Raw genomic sequence first — 20,245 nt, 5'->3', positions numbered from 1 at the left:
GTAAAGATGGACAGATTTAAATTCAATATTCAACTTTTCTCTAAAGATTTAAAATTATTCTCAAAAAAGAAAATTAATGGTCCCAAGACACAATAAAATCTCTACCATGTGAGTTATGCACTCATGGTGGCCCCATAAGGGTTATACAAGTGAGTAAGTTGAATAGGTACTGATTTATATTCTCAAGAACCTTACTAGAAGGAGAAGTGGCTTGGAGGGTGTTGATGGGAATAAGCCCAGGTATGACTGTGATTTTAGGTAAGATAATTTGAGGAGCTGGCAAGTTACCTGGTGGAAATATCTAATCTAGTGGGCATTTTGGAATATGAAATTGGCTGTTGAATCAGACATAAAATGGGGATAATACTTTATGTAGGAGTTACTTACCTAAAAGTGATAGCTGAACCAATGTGCAGACATGAATCCCAGGTGGGTTCTGAGTCTTCTGGTTGTACACCTTCAAATCCAGGAGACGTTTTCTTCATTTTATTCTCTCTCCAGGGCACATCACTGGCATAAACTACATAAATAATGCTCCTTCCATCTCTCCATCATGCAAGGGCACATTCTAGATATGGTCTTTCATTTGAGCTAGACAGAAGTACGAGGCTTCACATTTACAGGTACAAAGTGAACAGCAAGACAGAAGATGTGCAAAGAGTCATTTAACATGTCCAAGCTGAAAGGGGAAGGAGGAGTCAGCCAAGTGGTAAAAACAGGGTGGATGCAATGTGATGGCCTCAAGGAAAAAGTGATACGGGGTACGATTTCAGGAAGTATTTTACCCATGGCATTACTGTTACAGACAAACTCGAGGCAGTGAGAAATGAGACTGGCCACTGAGCCTAAAAGGTAGACATGGATAATCCCCAAGATGGTGGAGTCTGTTCAGAGGGGAAGAAGACATCAAGGCACCTAAAAGCAGAAGCTTGCGCCTCCTCGGGATGGAGGACTAGAGTCTCAGAGCATAGCCTCATTGATTGAGGACTTTTACTTTTGCTTGGGGAAACCTAAGCATGTTTTCTGTGTAAAGCAAAAGTTCCCCTGGGAGAGGGGAACATTGCAAGTACAGGAAAAATCAGGTATGATGGATTAAAAAGAGCTAGAAGGAAGACAGGATGGGATTGGAGCAAGATATCAGGGCTAGGATTGGCCTTTGAAAAGAAAAGGAACAGACCTCTCTCTTACCTTTTTCTTTTTCATGAAAGGTACTTACTCACAACTTTTTGGAAGTGCTCTAAACTTTCTCTTTGTTCATTCTAAATAAAATCTCTCTTTGTTACCCTGAAAAAAAAAACCCAAAAAACAAAGACGGAGAGATTGAGAGATAGAAGGAACATCCTCAGAGCAAGGATGACACTGAGGTGGACCAGGAACTGACTCCTTCCATGGGGGAAAGGGTGTTCTGAGAAGTCACTGAATTCAGTTAAAAATCTGATTGGAATGTGGCTTAAGGGACAGACCCAAAGTCATCAGCAAGCCTTCTAATGGCCTTCCTATAGATGGAAAGAAATAATTTTAAGCCATTTTAGATAAGGAAGTAATAACTATATGCCTTAATAGAGTCACCTTCAGATGCCAGGAACAGGGGCCAGCTTAGATGTTTGCAAATCGGCCAGTGATGGGCCTGGGTCATTTGGAAATAGCATCCAGTGCAGTTTACAGCAGCATTAAGTTTCATCTCTAGTAAATTTTGTTTAGTTTTGCCACATAGTACTTTAGCGTTCTGTGTTTTCTTTTTCTGTTGTTTAAAAAAAAAGAAAAGAAAAGAAAGGAAAGGTAAAATCAGTTCGTGTCTACTCTGAGATAAATCCTGAGAAAAGAATATTGAGTAGAATACTGAGTTTATAAGATTTAAAAAGATGTGATGCCTGATAGGAGATCCTTTTTATTAAACACAAAGAACAGCATTTTCTTCTGTGCGTTAGAATTCTGTGGTAGAATTGGCAACAATTTAGTTCACAAAAAACTGTAGCTGCTGCAGCCACTAATGCACTATAAAACGGGGTCATTGTTGATATTGGCTTGGAGTCCGTGTTAAATATCCTGCCTACAGCTATAAGGATTTGTATACAAAACTATAAAGCTGTTTCATATTTATGTTACTTCCTCTTGAGATGACAGTTAAATCCTGATGATTTGCTAGTAAATGAGACACGGTTTTACAAAATAGTAGACTAAGGGGTATTAAGTTAAGATTTCCAAGTAACAAATCAGGTATAGTTTCCCAATAAACATAGAACTGGGAAAGAACGTGAAAGATTATCTAGATAACTAGATAATTGTAGTCTAGATAATCTAGATGATCTTTCATGTTCTTTCCCAGTCTAGATAACCTGGCTCATTGTAATTATAAATGTGATCTACCAATATCTTCTTCATTTAAATACCAAAAGCAGAGTCAGTGAGGTCAGTATCCCCTTTGATCTCTTGGCTTTAACAGACACACACACCATGTCAAAAAAAAATGTGTACACATTTAAAGAAAAGAAAAAAAAACTGTTAAAATTTTAATGCGCAAGTCGTGTTTGACGTTTACAATTATAAGATATGGGATATAATACGAAAGATAAATGTTTTTGGTATATATTGAGGATTACAATTTTAATATAGTTTTCTTTCCTTTTTAACTATGTGTATACATTTTTGGCTTCCTGTTTCTTGTGAAAACATGCAATGTTGTTTAGTGTAATGTTCAATAAATATAACTATGTTTTCCTGCATCCGCGTTCCCTACTTAGTGCCATGTCTTAGAGATCTGTGCATATTGTGGGCATAGAGCTACCTCACAATTTTTATCTGCTGTAGAGTATTTCATCATATGGATGCCCCATAGTTTGTTTCCCTTCAGGTGGTTATTTGGCTTGTTTTAAAATTTTTGTTATTATGAGTATAATATTAGAAGGCATACACCTCTGTATATGCACTGGTTTTCTTTGAGATACACAGAGAAATGTAAATGTGTTTTATGTTTCAAAAGGAAATGCCAAATTATCCTCTAAAGTGATTATATTAATTTTCTGTCCTACTAGCAACCTTTTAATTTTAGGAACTAGGAAGGTAAGGCATAGAGATTTTATAACCTGCCAAATGTCATAAAAATTCAAGAACCAGAAACCAAGTAACTTGTCTCCCTTTTAGATTTCTAGTACCTCCACATATTTTTTTCCCACATTTAATAAGAAAAGAATATCAAACCAGCCAGCAGGAAACTTTGCTTTATGCTTTTCCTATCCTGTACCAGTTATGAAAAACTTGCTCTGATTGTTCACCTAAATCAATCAGTTAAGGAATAATGGAAGTATATTGTCAAATTATGGATTGAGGGAAACTATTGTAAACACAAGATACTTGTCTGTTTTAAGTTATTTTTCCTAAGATCACACATTTGCTAAAGTTTTCATGGTTGAGGCATTTCCTATTATAAGTGAAATTCTCCTGGTTTAGAAATCACATTTTCATAAACTTACAACAGAATCGTCTTTATTTTTTTCTCTTGATAGATTTCCAAATGTAAGAAAATATGCACAATGAGTTGACAGAAAAAAATACAAGTATTCTATCTGAAAAATTAAATCTTTACTTTCTAGAAAAATAATTTTAATGGGGTTTGGTCCTTTCATATCCTAGGGCCAGGTTGAGTTACAGTTGTCTGATGATCCCTGATAAACATTTGATTAACTTTGTTTGGGTCCCCTTGCCTCCTTCACTTGGAAGAACATATCACTTGAACTCTCTTATGTTTGAGGATAACTGGATAGACATGCTATGTATTTTTGGATAACTAACATCTTTGTACCCACTTAGTGTCAGCTTGATGTTGAAGCGGAGTTCTGGGGGAGTTTAAAGCTATATGAAATCCAATGAAATGTTCTCAAGGCAAGGAACTAAGTAGGTATTTTCATGTATGTTATCTAATTACACTCACATGTCATAAATCCTGTCTTCCTTGGTTTTCGTTTTGGGAAATGGAGACTGAGAGATGGAACGATAGCACAGCTAGTAAATATAGGGGTTCCCCAGTTTCCTCTCCTTCTTTCCACATCCTGCCTCTCATTTTGGCAGAATTAGTAAAATCTGGATCAAATAAACTCTCTTGAAAGAAGTGAAGTTTGAGCTAAATCCAAAAGGTGGTCAAGATTTAGATGGATTTTTCAGCCTTTTTTATCTCATGGCACACTTGAACCTATAGTTAAACTTCCGCGGCACACTTAAATTATGTTGATAAAAAAAAAAAAAAGAGTAAAAACAAGAATATACCTACTGTTCTTTGAACTTCTTTCAAAAATAATTTAATGAATGATCTTTAAAATTTTTCATGGTGTACCTAAGATCCTCTCACAGCACACGGGTTGAAAATCACTGATTTAGATGAAGACCAAGGAGAGGCTCCTATTTAAGGAGGAGGAGGCGTTCGTACAAAGGCACGGGTGAGGACAGATGTGGTACTCAAATGAGGTTTACTTGGATTTAACTACAAAGAACAGAGCCTTGACCAACTAGCTTTGGGCAGTATGAATTTGGAGGATAAAACACTTTGGAAAGAAACTCATTGGTGCCTCATGGAGAAGGAGCAGCCAGACATTAGGAGTCAGGGGCTGAGACGACTCCTGTATCTCTCTAGAGAACTGAGAATGACTTATCTTCTTTTGTTTAAGCTTTTTTATCTCTCTGCAGAATGGCTTGTCTCCCCTGCCCGGGGTGAGGTCACAACAGCTACACCAGAGATTTTAGCTACTGGCATCACTGAGCCTCAGGGTCCAATTACACAGGGTGGGTTGGCCATCCCTGGTTCAGAGAGCTGTGATGAGGAGAACGGCCCCAAGTGCCTGCTGACTTTAGTCTGGGAGATGTTCTGTGATAGCACAGCACAGGCAGCTTCTCTAAGAAGGAAATGATTTGCTATTTGAATCCCAAAGAACAAGAGAAGTGAGAGGTCAGTGTGGTCAGACTTACTATGCAGTATCTTGAAAGCCAGTGGAAATGCGGGCACACCCTTCTCTAATTGAGAAGGAAGGTTTGCAAGGGGAAGGGGCCTGGTGCAGAGCAAGTTGAAAGGATGGAGAGACAGGCACAGACTAGAGGTGAGCTCAGAGATCACGGCAATATTGTAGAGCAGAATGAGTAGATTTAGAGAGATGGAGATAACGGAGATTGCTGAAGTGACAAGGAGCTACTTTGAAAGAAGGACAAGCAGGATTTATTAACTGGTTAATAAAGATAATGTAGCTTTCAGCTCTGGGGACAGGGACAAGATTGTGTGTCTTTGGAAGATAGAGAAAGGAGAAGGGACCTGGTTTTAAGAGAGAGGAATGCAGCTGGTTTGGGGACTGTCATCCCAGGTTCAATTGTGGTGTGGAAATACTGGGCATAAGGCTACGATGGAAGCGTGCCTTAGACTGTAAATGCAAATAGGAAAATGTTAAATCTTCAAACACAGAACTAAATGTTTCCTCTTGTACTTGTAGGACCTAGCTATTCCCTAATGTAGACAACATTGGTCTGAAACAACGGTCGTGTTTTGGCTAAACCACAAACTCCTTTTCTGAGCTGCTGCCAGTTACTGGTGGAAACCAGGAAATATATTTTTAGGCCTCTGTAACTCCAGCTGAGGGAACTAAGCCCCTCCAATGGTTGTCATCCAATGGATATAAATAGAACCTTTATAGAGATAAGCCATATGCTTTTTGGTGGTTACTTTATTTAACTCCAGATCTGATTTACAAGCACTTTAATTCCTAAAAACCACTCTATTTTATCCATTAAGAATTTGCAATGCACAAACGAATGCTTTGTAACTTGGCTGTGGAATCACAAATCAACAATACTTTCCTCTCCAAAACTTGTGATAAGGTCAAATGTTAAAGGCCTAGAATAATTGTCTTTTAGCTTTTCTCTTAGAATTCAAAACAAATGTTTTCTAATACCCCTAAGGAGGTGTGCTATTAGTAAAATAGTCTAATTTCAGTTTCCTCATCATTTTTATACATTACCTCAAAATTAAGTCTGGTTCTCTAGTTTTTGAAGAATCAAAAGAACTTGTTTTTACTAATTAAGATCATATTTGTACTCTTCTGTACCAGAGAATGTTATAGGAAAAATTAATACAACAAATTTATAGTGATGTGGTTAGACTCCGGTAAAGATATGGTACATGCGCACCAGAAAGGCAAAACTTGAAAAGAAAAACAACATCATGTGGGGCACAGCTGTGGATAACTGGAAATCTCATGCATTGCTGGTGGTAGAGTAGATTGGTTACAACCACTTTGGAAACTTGTTTACTCAGGAGCCTAAGAAACACGAGTATATATGTCTATCAGAAGACGGTAATGAGAAAGATTAGAATAACTTTATTTACAATAGTCCCAAACTGCAAACAACACAAATGTCTATTATTTTTTACTGCTGAAGAATATTCTATTTTTTGATTATACTACAGTTTAACACATACTACAATATGGATGAAATCTCATAAATGTGACGTTGTATGAAAGAAATGGAACACAAAAGATAAATATGATTCTTTTTATATGAGATTTAAGAAAGGCAAAACTATGGGTGGTGCCTGTGGCTCAGTGGGTGGGGTGCCGGCCCCATATACCGAGGGTGGTGGGTTCAAACTCATCCCTGGCAAAACTGCAACAAAAAAATGGCCAGGCGTTGTGGCTGGCACCTGTAGTCCCAGCTACTAGGGAGGCTGAGCAAAAGAATCACTGAAGCCCAAGAGTTAGAGGTTGCTGTGAGCTGTGATGTTATGGCACTCTACTGAGGGCAACAAAGTGAGACTCTGTCTCTACAATTAAAAAATAAATAAATAAATAAATAAAGCCCAAGTGCCCATCGACCCATGAATGGATTAATAAATTGTGGTATATATGTACACCATGGAATACTATGCAGCCTTAAAGAAAGATGGAGACTTTACCTCTTTCATGTTTACATGGATGGAGCTGGAACATATTCTTCTTAGTAAAGTATCTCAAGAATGGAAGAAAAAGTATCCAATGTAGTCAGCCCTACTATGAAACTAATTTATAGCTTTCTTATGAAAGCTATAACCCAGTTATAGCCCAAGAATATGCAGAAAGGGGAAAGGAAGTGGAGGGGAGGGAGGAAGATGGGTTAAGGGAGGGTAAACGGTGGGACCACACCTATGGTGCATCTTACAAGGGTACATGTGAAATTTACTAATGTAGAATATAAATGTCTTAATAACTAGGAAAATGCCATGAAGGCTATGTTAACCAGTTTGATGAAAATATTCCAAATTGTATATAAGATCAGCACATTGTACCCCATGATTGCATTAATGTACACAGCTATGAATTAATAAAAAAAAAGAAAGAAAAATAAAAGGCAAAACTAATCGATGGTGATTGACATCAGACATCCAAATCAGCTCCCCTCCTAGGGAGGGTAATACTTGCAAAGGGGCACTTGAAAATTTGGGGATGGTATAGAAATGTTCTAATCTTGGTCCAAGTGTGTTCCATAGCTTTATATAAGTTATGTATAGAAAAATGCATCGCAATGTGTATTAGAGGTTAGAGTGCTTTACCATGTGCATGATATATTCCAGTAAAAGTGTGAAATACGTGTTGTATCCTAAAACTGATTCACAAAAATTTATTTTCTCCTTTCCAATCCACAGAGAAGGGAGAGGCTAAATCTAGTACAGAAGGTTAGTCCTGGGCCAAACTGTGGAAGAGATGATGCAATTTATGTATTCAAGCAAATACAAAGGGGACTTTAACTTCCCTGTATTTATTGCAAAGAAGTAAACTTGTTCTACTGGTGAAAGTAGTAAACCAGCATGGTTTGGGAGTGTCTGTACAATAAGTAATAATATTTTTGTATTTTATACCACATCACATCAGATATATTGCAAAAGAAAGAACATTGATTTCAATTTTAAGCAGATTTTTAAAAATTTTTTATAACTATGTAACTGTATAACTACTCATGCCAATAGCATCATATGGAGTTTTTAAGTGCAGTCTTTTTTTTCTTATTGTTTTCTCTGTTTTTTTCCCTACCCCCTTTATTTTATCTGTCTTTTGTCACAATCATTGTGTGTCTTTCATTATTTTTAATCCCATATAATAAGGCTTAACTATTATTTATATATGTGATATGCGAACACACTCACATCCATAGGTAAATACAGTTTCCTTGTCTTTGTACTAAAAAAAAAAAAAAGAAAGGCATTATATTATACAAACTGCCCTGCCTCTTACTTTTATTCATTCAGTGAAACTTCATAGAAATTTTTATAAGTCAACTGGTATGTTATGGTGGCCCAGTGTCCATGGTGTGGATATACCACAATTTATTTAGCCAGACCTTCGTTGGTCAAGGTCTTTAGTGTCGTACAGTGAGAAAGCTTTGGACTTAGAAACAGCCATTAGGACTTGTCACTCAAATTGTCTAAGCACATGTGTCCTCATCCATCAAAGGGGGGATACATTTATACTCGCCCACTCACATTTCAGGGCAGTTAAAAGAATCAAAGATAGGACATATTAGAGTGTATGTGTTTAATACCATGGGAAGAGCTTTGCCATGTTTGCAATCAAAGTTTACTTGGGTTTAATGCTTGTTGTGTAGGAGGCACTGCTCTAAGGGCCTTTAGTGTATTCATTTAATCCTCACAAAAATGAAATGAGTAACTGTGTATTATTTTTCCTTTTTCCAATTAATGGAATTAAGGAAACATTGAGACAACCTACAAAAATTCATCAGGAAATCTCAGATTCAGATCCTGTATTTCCCATCTGAGTGTCTGTGATTTTATCTACCATGTATATTACCTCTCAAAGATGATGTTCTCTGTACCTTTTAGTTTATACATAAGTATAAATAGGGTAGATGAAATAGGGTAGATCTCAGGAAAATGATGTAATTACATTCTCAATCATAAACTAAACTTACATTTGAAACAAATTTAGAGACCTGTACCAGATTTTTTGTGTAAAAAACTATCTCAAAATGTAGTAGCTTTAAATGACAATCACATGTTTGGGCCATGATTCTGCAAATTAGCAATCTGATTGGGGCTCGGCTGGATGGTTCTTCAGTCTCCTCTGGGCTCACTCAAGCATTTGGGATTATTGGCTGCTAAGTCAAATTGCTGCTCTGGAAATTAACTATTGTTTAGGATAATAGGGACAATGAGTCATGATGCTCTCATTCTCCACTAGGATTTGTCAGGCTTATACAAATGGTGGTGGTATGGTTTCAAAAGGAAGAATAAAGACATACAAGAATTGTTGAGGTCTATGGTTAGAACTGACAGAACGTGGCTTCCACCACATTCTTTAACTTAATGCAAGTCACAGTAAGGTATCTATCTCAGACCAACCACTTACTGGAAATTACTACCAAGATACATGATAAGGGGTAGAAGATAGATGGTGATGAATAATTGCAGCTATTTTATTTAGAGTGGGAAGCAAAGAAAAAAATTTCTTATTTAATATTTTATTTAATCCATCTCATAGAGCCCTGACACTGATTTCTTATTATTACTGTACATATAGGAGAGTAACAATTAAGTTCTCAAACTCTTCCTAGAAAAAGTGCGATATACCTCATTGCTGAATATACTATGGTCACCTTCAAAGTACTTCCCTTGGAAGAAGGTCATGCACTGATGCTAGTGCCTAGTCCATCCTTAGGAGCAATTTTGGAACTTTTTTTCTGGAATGGACATCAGAGCTGTCATCCTATGAGGTCTGACAATGAAATTTGTGACCTCATCCTGGAAAAAGTGCTGCATACCTCGTTGGTGAATATCACCGTGGTTACCTGTGACACAGTATTCCCCTCGGCCATATGGTGACCAAAGTGATATTCAGAAATTAGGTATGCAGCACTTTTCCGAGGAGGAGTTCATGAACTTCATTGTCAGACCTCATATGCATGTGAATGTGTGTGTGTTGTGCTGAGAATGCCTCCTAAATATTTTTTTATCATTTAGTTGAAAAACAGCTGTTTTTCTTAACTTGGGGCATTTCTTTATGAGATCGTGATTTGCTTTCTCTGAACGTCTAAGATGAATTAAATCCATACTTATAGTTACCCTTATAACCTTGAAGTCCTTCTGCAATGATTTTAACATCTTTTTCTGTGGTAGCCAGAGGGCAGGATATTAGGCTATGGCTTTTCAAAGCAGCAGGTATTTTTGCCCACATACTCATAATCAAGGTTCCAAACCCAAATTCTCTAACTCAGATGGCTTGCACTGAATGTAAGTCGCACATTTTCCAAGGAGCTCTATCATACTTTCTTTCTAAGATAGTACACCACCTACACTTCTGCTTCCTTTCTCAGTACTCCCAGAGTCTTAAATCTTTGCCCCATAATGCTAACAAAAGGACATATATTTATCAGAGGAATAATATGGGGCATGGGAAAGTATCTATCAGGTACACACAGGTTCACTTAGATGCATGGATTTCTTACTTCCTGGCCCATAGCCACATAAATTCTCTAATTTTATTTTTAGGTTATTTTTCTAGGATCGATCTCTCTCTCTCTGTCTCTCTCTTTTGCTTGAAAGCTTAAAATGATGTATTCTTTAACTTATATATTCTTCATGACATTTTTAGAAGTACTGGTGGTATAAAAGTGATGGTGTCTTTGTATAAGGAACTTTAGAAAACCATGTGAAATCAGGGGCCTAGTGAATCATCCTCTTTTTTTTTTTTTTTTCTAGTTACATGGTACAGTAGATGCTTTTAGAAATTAGCCATCCTGGGACTCAGATTCTAGTTCTACCATTTATAACATATGTGAACTCAGACAATTTTATACAGTCACACACACACACACACACAAGCCTAATACCTGGAATGTTGTAGTGAATGCTCAGCAAATATTTATTATCAGTATTATCATGATAACTCTTGAAAACAAGGGACAGCATATAAAATGACCTTCTTTTTAAATCATACCTGTGTACATTAATGCAATTATGGGGTACAATGTGCTGATTTTATATACAATTTGAAATATTTTCATTGAACTGGTTAACATAGCCTTCACCATATTTTCTTAGTTATTGTGTTAAGACATTTATTTATTTTATTATTTTTTTAATTTAATTTAATTTTTTTTTTATTGTTGCGGATTTATTGAGGGTACAATAAGCCAGGTTACACTGATTGCATTTGTTAGGTAAAGTCCCTCTTGCAATCATGTCTTGCCCCCATAAAGTGTGACACACACCAAGGCCCCACTCCCCTCCCTCCATCCCTCTTTCTGCTTTTCCTCTCCCCCCCATAACCTTAATTGTCATTAATTGTCCTCATATCAAAATTGAGTACATAGGATTCATGCTTCTCCATTCTTGTGATGCTTTACTAAGAATAATGTCTTCCACGTCCATCCAGGTTAATACGAAGGATGTGAAGTCTCCATTTTTTTTAATAGCTGAATAGTATTCCATGGTATACATATACCACAGCTTGTTAATCCATTCCTGGGTTGGTGGGCATTTAGGCTGTTTCCACATTTTGGCGATTGTAAATTGAGCTGCAATAAACAGTCTAGTACAAGTGTCCTTATGATAAAGGGATTTTTTTCCTTCTGGGTAGATGCCCAGTAATGGGATTGCAGGATCAAATGGGAGGTCTAGCTTGAGTGCTTTGAGGTTTCTCCATACTTCCTTCCAGAAAGGTTGTACTAGTTTGCAGTCCCACCAGCAGTGTAAAAGTGTTCCCTTCTCTCCACATCCACGCCAGCATCTGCACTTTTGAGTTTTTGTGATGTGGGCCATTCTCATTGGGGTTAGATGATATCTCAGGGTTGTTTTGATTTGCATTTCTCTAATATACAGAGATGATGAACATTTTTTCATGTGTTTGTTAGCCATTCGTCTGTCATCTTTAGAGAAAGTTCTATTCATGTCTCTTGCCCATTGATATATGGGATTGTTGGCTTTTTTCATGTGGATTAATTTGAGTTCTCTAGAAGACTGCCATGGCAATTGCAACAACAACAAAAATAAACAAATGGGACTTCATTAAACTGAAAAGCTTCTGTACAGCTAAGGAGACAATAACCAAAGCAAAGAGACAACCTACACAATGGGAAAGGATATTTGCATATTTTCAATCAGACAAAAGTGTTAAGACATTTATATTCTACACTTAGTAGATTTAACATGTACCCTTATAAAAGGCACCATAGGTGTGGTCCGACTCATTCCTCCCTCCTGCCCCTTCCTCCCCCTCCTCTGTCCCCTTCATCTTGGGCTGTAGTTGGGTTATAGCTTTCATATGGAAGTGTGGGTGCTTATAGTAGGGCTGAGTACATTAGATACTTTTTCTTCCATTCCTGAGATACTTTGCTAAGAAGAATATGTTCCAGCTCCATCTGTGTAAACATAAAAGATGTAAAGTCTCCATCTTTTTTAAGGCTGCATAATATTCCATGGTGTACATAGACCATAATTTATTAATCCATTCATGGGTTGATGGGTGCTTGGGCTTCTTCCATGACTTGGCAATTATGAATGACATTCTTATGTCACAGCAGGAGTGGCAACTACGTGTCAGAAGACCACTTGCACAGATGTCTTTGTGTTTCTCCATCATAGATTTAGGTTGGTCTTTCAAGTGTCAGATGGCACCTGCAGTATCTGTGGGTAAGAGCCAATTAGATAATAACACATTCAAAATACCCACGGCAGGGCCCAGAAAGAGTAAGTGTGCTGTGATGAGGAGCTTTCTTCCTATTCCATTTTCTCCCTTCCAGGGGACTAAACAGCTCAAAAACTAGCTCTCTTTCTTAGGTCAGGTTGCCCACAACATAGCCTGAGGTGAAGATTTATTAGGGAAGGATTTCAGGAGAGGTGAAGCAGGGGAAGGAAGAGGAAGGACCCAGATACAGGTTCCATTTCCAGTCAAGTCCTGGCCTCAGCACCACCCCATGGGGTGCTCTGGAACATAAATGGAACCTCAGAATATTCCGTGCCTTGAGGCAAGGGACGTAGCTGACCAGGCTCCTGCATCAGTCCCTACTGTGAGATCTCTGGGCAGGTTGTGACTTTCCAGGTATTTCAGCTACTTCATATTGTCAGAATAATTGCAATATGCAGCCTTAAAGAAAGATGGAGACTTTACCTCTTACATGTTTACATGGATGGAGCTGGAACATATTCCTCTTAGCAAAGTATCTCAAGAATGGAAGAAAAAGTATCCAATGTACTCAGTCTTACTATGAAACCAATTTATACCTTTCTTATGAAAGCTATAACCCAATTATTCCCCAAGAAAAAGGGGAAAGAGGAGAGGGAGGGGAGGGGAGGGGGAAGGATGAGTGAAGGGAGGATAATTGGTGGGGTCACACCTATGGTGCATCTTACAAGGGTACATGTGAAACTTACTAGATGTAGAATATAAATGTCTTAACACAATAACTAGGAAAATGCCTTAATGAAGGCTATGTTAACCAGTTTGATGAAAACATTTCAAATTGTATATAAAACCAGCACATTGTACCCCATGATTACATTAATGGACACAGCTATTATTTAATAAAAAAAAAAATAGTAATTGCAATACTCCAAGGGAAATTCCTAGAAAAGGCTACCAGAGCAGTCCTTGGAAACAAAGCATGTAGGGTGCATAGAACCTGGAAAAAACAAGGAGGGAGCAAATCTGAGAGGCGGCCCCAGTGTCTACTACACCCTCTGAGGGTTTATAGGGACTGGGTAAACACATCTCTCCTTAAAACGGTGGCCTTTCAATGGAATAGGCAAGTTGACTATTTAGGTCAAAGTCACACATTATTTCTGCAGTCAGCTACTGAAGCAATCTCACTCAACAGAAATGCATCCATCTTTGGAGACTGAATACTCAAAATATTTGTTTCAGTCTTCATCTCCCCAACTAAACCTGCCAGACATGATCTGCACATGACTATACAGTATATGCACCGTCTGTATATGACTGTAAGTATTTGATTAGAGCATCAGGGGATGAAGGGAAATGGTGTACAATGATCAGCTTTAATATTATCCCTATAGAAGAAAATAATGAATGATTTATTTTCGGGCTATATAGAATTGTTCCTACTAAATGAATAGGTAAACTGAGAGATTTACTTTTAAAAAGGTATAGTCTTTTCTCTTTAACTAGAACTTTTAGGAAAGAGCAATTTGGAAATAAAGCAAAGAGGCTAGGCATGGTGGCTCATCCCTGTAACCCCAGCACCCTGGGAAGAGGAGCCAGGCATATCCCTTGAGGCCAGGAGTTTGAGACCAGCCTGAACCAGAGCGAGACCCTGTCTCTATTAAAAATAGAAAAACAGCCAGTTGTTATGGCAAGTGCCTGTAATCCCAGCTACTCAGTAGGCTGAGGCAAGAGGATCACTTCAACCCAAGAGTTTGAGGTTGCTGTGAGCTAGGCTGATGCCATGGCACTGTAGCCTGGGCATCAGAGACTCTGTATCAACAAAGAAAAGTGGAAGGAAAGGAAGGAAGAGAGGGACGGAGGGAGGAAGGGAGGGAGGAAGGAAGGGAGGAGAAAGCTTCAGAACCCAGAGGGAATTCTGATGTTCTTCTTTTGGAAACTGAAATACTGAAAATTTCATGGATATTTGTTAAAATCAAAATGAAATATTTTGGTTGCATAGATCTTCAATTGTAGTTTTTAACTAAGGAAATGTAGTAACAAAAATAATCTGAAGATTCAATTTAAACTAGAGTTATTGGAAACAGCAAATTTTCCAAAAAGCTGTTTTTGTTTTTTGCATATTAAAAGGCATTTATATTTGGCAAAGGATAATCTATTTTAATGCAAAATTATTTCTAATGTGCCTCATCTTGGGGTGTCTTGAGAAATTAGAAATTGCTAAGAAGCAATTTTGAATATTTTGGAGGTAAGTCAATAAAACACTTTATCTATGATTCATGGCTTGTTATTCTTATTTTATTCTTGTCTGGGTTAAGGACCTGTCCATCATTGGAAATAATTGGAAAGAAAACTGCCTGCAGCCACATGAGAACTGGAACCAGAATCTTAAATGGTGAATAGTGGCAAGATTCCAAAATTAATTATCAAGGCTATTGATATGATGTAGCATCTTTTAACCTGTGCTGATTGACAGGAAGTATCATAACTGGACAACTCACTTTCCCTTTGCTCTGAGCTCCCCTGTGATTTTAGGTCAGGTCTACTCTGAAATCTGAGCCTGTATCAAAGCCGGGTCTTCATGTCTGTCTGAAGCAGCAAAGACAAGGCAGCCTGTATGTGTGTACGAGTTCATAGCTGGAGGGACCTGAGTCTCAATTTGTTTCTTTTGATTATTGGCAGATTTTGACAGATCCCTGCCTGTGCTGTTTCTCTGATATAACTGTTTGAGATAGTCACTGTGCCCTCCCTCATTATCCACTCTGCCAGTGTTTCCATTTGGAATTTATGACCATAAGCATGGTGGATTAGAAGCCTGAGGAACTGAGACTTAAGTCTGCAGCCAGAGATTTACTATCATTGTTTTGATGTTAAGTATTTACAAGCAGGCCAAGTCATTTCAATTCCTGACCTAGGGGAGTGAGTGGAGAATTATCTGAGAATGAGTACATTTTCTTTGACACAGGTGCAAAGTCCAACACACAGGGAGTTGTTGACAAGTGGGATTTAAACTTAAACCAATCATTTCCATATCTGATGGGCATGATTCTGTATCTGTGAAAATCTGACCCTGGGGATGTGAAATGCAGGCTCAGAAGAATGCCCTCAAAGTGAGCAGCAAAGGCTTACTTATTTAATGTCTCTCATGTAATGAGAAATAATAACATATCAAATTTTAACTAGTTGATTTCTTTTTTTTCTTTTCTTTCCTTTTTTTTTTTTTAGGTCTGAGTAGAGTGCTGTGGCATCATCATAGCTCACAGAAAACACAAACTCTTGGGTTCAAGTGATCATCTTGCCTCAGCTTCCTGAGTAGCATAGGCACAGGCCCCCATTCCTTGGCTAGTTTTTTTTATATTTTTGGTAGAAATGGGATCTTGCTTCTTCTCAGGAGGGCCTGGAACTCCTGCGCTCAAGCAATCAACTTCCTTGGCCTCCGGAGTACTAGGATTGCAGGTGTGAGCAACCATACCTGGCCTAGTTGGTTGATTAAAGAGAAAATCACACAACATACATTGATACTATAAATACTCATATCTGTTATAGTATCTCATTTGTTTTACTTTATTATTTGTGATTGTTTAGTTTTGTGACTTTGTGCTTCGAATGATTTTGCTTCTGTCATGTGGTTGGTAGTTAGATCCCCTTTAGCAGATTGATGCATTTAGTTTTCCTTTCTGTCTTGTCAGTCAACACATATTTATTAAGCCCAACAATATACCAGGGCCATTCCTGGCTGCTGGCTCAGGGGTGCAAGAGCTATGATGCATTTTATCTTACTTTAACGCTGTCAGTGCACAAATTTTTATTGAGCCTAACAATCTGCTAGGGACTTTGCAAGCTGCTAGGTATTTAGAGAAGGAATGATGCAGTTTGATTTATTTACAGACTTTAGGCCAGGCATGGTGGCTTACTCCTGTAATCTTAGCACTCTGGGAGGCCAAGGTGGGAAGATTGCTTGAGGCCAGGCTGAGTAAGAGCGAGATCTGTCACTACTAAAAATAAAAAAATTAGCTGGGTACTGTGGCTGGTACCTATAGTCCCAGCTACTCAGGAGGCTGAGGCAGGAGGATCACTTGAGCCCAGGAGTTTAAGGTTGCTGTGAGCTGTGATGATGATACTTCACTCAGAGCAAGAGAACAAGATTCTGTCTTAAAAAAAGATATATATATATATATATTTTTTTTTTTTTTACAGAATTTGCTTAAGTGATACAAACAAAAGCAATATAGGAGACAGAAGATCTGTTGAGGCTGCTATTGAAAAAATACACTAGACTGGGTAATTTATAAGAAAAAGTACATTTATTGCTCATAGTTCTGGAGGCTGGGAAAGCTGAGATCAAGGCAAGAGCAGATTCAGTGTCTGGTGAGGGTTCATTCTTCGTAGATGGTGCCCTTAAATGAAGGGCAAAAGGACAGACAGTCCTCCTCAAACCTCGTTCATAAGGACACTAATGCCATTCATTGGGGGACGCCCTCCTGACCCATTACCTCCCAAGCCTCACTTCTCACTACTATCACATTGGGAATTAAGTTTCAACACAGGAATTTGTGGGGGCAAAAACATTCAGACCACAGCACAGAAGGTTAGGTAAGTACAAGGAGAAAAGCTTTTTACTTCCCCGGGTGCTGGGGGCATAGCCTTAGAGCTGAGGTTTGGTACACAGTGAAGAGTTTGCGAGGTGTATAAGGGAGGGGGTCACTCAAAGCAGGTGAAACTACATGATCAAAAGCACAAAGGCCTGCCAGAGATTCCACAGTCTATAAATGACTCTGCTCTGACTTATTGGAGAATGAGGTGTAAGGCAAGGAGTGGCCACAGCTGGGGCATGATTGATTGGGGGTCAGATCATAAAGAAACTGTATGTACTGTTCAGAATGGTGCCCAGATTTCCTGCCAGACAATTTTTAGAAGGATACATGACCTTCTAGGAGGCATCTACTATGGTTAAGAGAAGAGAAAAGGGACTGTTTTAATAACACTGATTACATAGTTGTATAGTCAAACTCAAACCCAGGTCTGCTTGCCCTAAAGCTTGCTCCCACTTCAGGGTTGGAGTAGATTTTGTGATGATAAAGTTTGTGGTGACATGACATTTTTACTTCTATAAAGACAACTGAAATTGAGAATGCCCATGGGTAAAAAAATATTTATTGCCACAGACTTAGGAGTCTGGGTGTGAATATTGCCTTTTTGATGGGGGAATACAGACAACTGCCCTTTGTAAGCTCTTTGAAAAACTAGAAAGTTCTAAAGGTCCCGGATGATGTTATTATTTGAGGGTTCAAGCAGATTTCCAGATTTGTAAGACGTGAAAGATAGGAATTAAAAAATATGGGTGATGGAAGAGCAAGGTTAGAGTGGTGTATCCATCATAGACTAGAGAGGAAAGAAAGAAACCTGGGGGTGGGAAGAACCTTGGCAGGTTACAGACCCAGCTGCCTGAACGAGCATGGAGGTCCTTAGCCAAGCTTGATCACAAGAGCATTACTTGTCATCAGACACCTGCTACTCTCAGTGTCCACTGAGAGCCTGACTCTTCCAGTCTGTAATCAGCAACCACCCAGACCTCTCAGATGGTGTGAAATTGCTCAGTTCACTGGGAAAAATGATGCCTAGATGTTGGTGAATGGTGAACTTGCATTGGTGTGGCCTGGGTTCACTAACATCAGGAAAACATGGCCTTGTACCTCCTTTCTCTTATCCCTGCAGAGTGTTGGGATGGAAGAAGGAGGGATGAAAAACAGGCTATATAAATTGGCAATGGCTAATTCTAGTCTAGTGATCTCATATAACATTAGAATAAATTAGAATAAATTTTGGTGAAAACTTCCATTTTGTTCAGTAGCTCTTTCATGAATAAGCAATGCAGCTGGACCACATTGTTTCGAAGACCGTTTTTAATAATACCTCATTAGCTCACTGAGAAGAATTGAATTCTTACCTGCATAACCCCCCAGCCCCCATTCACTGCTGCATAGAGCACTGAGCATAGACTCTTACTGACTGGTGTACTTACTGTGGGACAGGAAAATGTGAGGAGGGACTGGGCCTTATCGGTAGCATGTCTTCCTTTATTGGTTGGATAGACTTGATAAAACAGCTTCTATGGAGCCATTATCGTTTTGTTTTACCTTACTTATATTTTAATGGGAACATGGATTGATTTATCTGGGACAGTCCTGTTTTATGCCTCCTTTTCTTAGAATAATTCTTTTTTTATAGTTATGCATTTTAATATGTTTTAGGAAAATACACAATTAGCACATCAAATTTAAGATTTCACGAACATCACTACTTAGGGTGAAACTGGTGTAGTAACAATGTTAGACCTCAGATCACCTCAAGAAAAATACTGAGTAGATAGTACAGGAGGGCAATTTGGACGTATCTATTAAAAACAAATATATAGATATCCTATGACTCTGCAATTCCACTTTTAGTAATCAACTGTTGGTAAACTTTCAGACACACTTTCACACAGACATAGGGATGCTCCTGTATAGTATTTGGTAATAGCAAGAAACTGAAAACAGTCTTAATGTCCATCACAAGAGAAATGAGTAAAATGTGGTAGTCATATGATGGCAATCCATACAACTTTTAGAGGATGGACTGATCTACAACATGCACAGATCTCAAAAACGTTGTTAAAGAAGCAAATTGCAGAACACTTCAGTACACCATTTAATTAAACAGTTTTGTCAATGAATTCATGAATGTACTTAAAAGTTTGAGAACAAAGTCTAGGTGGAAATACAACAAACATAACAACCATTAAAGGGCATCAGGAGGGAAGAGTTGGTAGTCGAATGAGGCTATCTTTACCTATAATAATCTAATTTCCTAAAAGGAGGATGAATTCATGCATTACTTGGGTAATTAGAACTGATTTAACTTTTAAAAAGCAATATACAAATTAGGATAAGACAGCAATTTGATAGTGCTATGTGAATGAGTGAAGGCTAAACTCATTGAACTAGGCTTTGCTGCCTCTGCATGGTCCTTGCAACTCATGAGGTTAGTTCCCAAAAGGAATCTCACCCATGTTAGCCTGAGATGTGGTCCAGGTTTCCTTTCCCCTATTTCCTCACAACCCAGGTTAGGGCCCAGGCACTTGGTTATCATAGATAGTTGAAACTATAGGTTTCTTCAGGACCTCCACTTAGTAAGGTACACCCCATTATTGCCCTGGAACTAGGGCATTAAGCACCTCCCAGATTTGGAGCCTGACTCCTTCTGTCCCTAATAGCTGGGATCAGAAAACCTCAGAGGGCCAGGTATGATGCTTATATTCTAAGGGGTTGGCACCTAGTGGGCCCCAAGAAAGGTTAAGGCCACCAGTAAGGAGCTGGACATCATTAAACCCTATAAGGTAGGCAATATTTTTAGCCTCATTTTACAGATGAGGAAACTGAGGCACAGAAAGGTCAAATGACTTGCCTAAGGTCAAATAACAAGTATGTGAAAAAAGTGGGATCAGAATCCATGTGTCTGTCCCTAGAGCCCAGGCTTTACTCCTAGTGCCTGACCACATGCTACCAATTTGTCAAGGTCCAGGTCAAATGTGACTTTCTCCAGGAAGCCAATCAGCTAACTAC

General features: G+C 38.4%; 1 protein-coding gene across 3 annotated transcripts in view; it reads left to right on the top strand.

Annotated features, from left to right (window-relative positions):
• The window catches only part of PLCB1 (phospholipase C beta 1), a 922,504-nt gene that overhangs the window by 118,475 nt on the left and 783,784 nt on the right, over nt 1-20,245 (top strand). The gene's annotated exons all lie outside the window — the stretch shown is intronic.

Source organism: Nycticebus coucang, chromosome 21, assembly GCF_027406575.1.
Source record: "Nycticebus coucang isolate mNycCou1 chromosome 21, mNycCou1.pri, whole genome shotgun sequence".
Taxonomy (NCBI): Eukaryota; Metazoa; Chordata; class Mammalia; order Primates; family Lorisidae; genus Nycticebus; species Nycticebus coucang.
The sequence above is the reverse complement of the archived record's forward strand: the minus strand, read 5'-3'. Positions and strand labels throughout refer to the sequence as shown.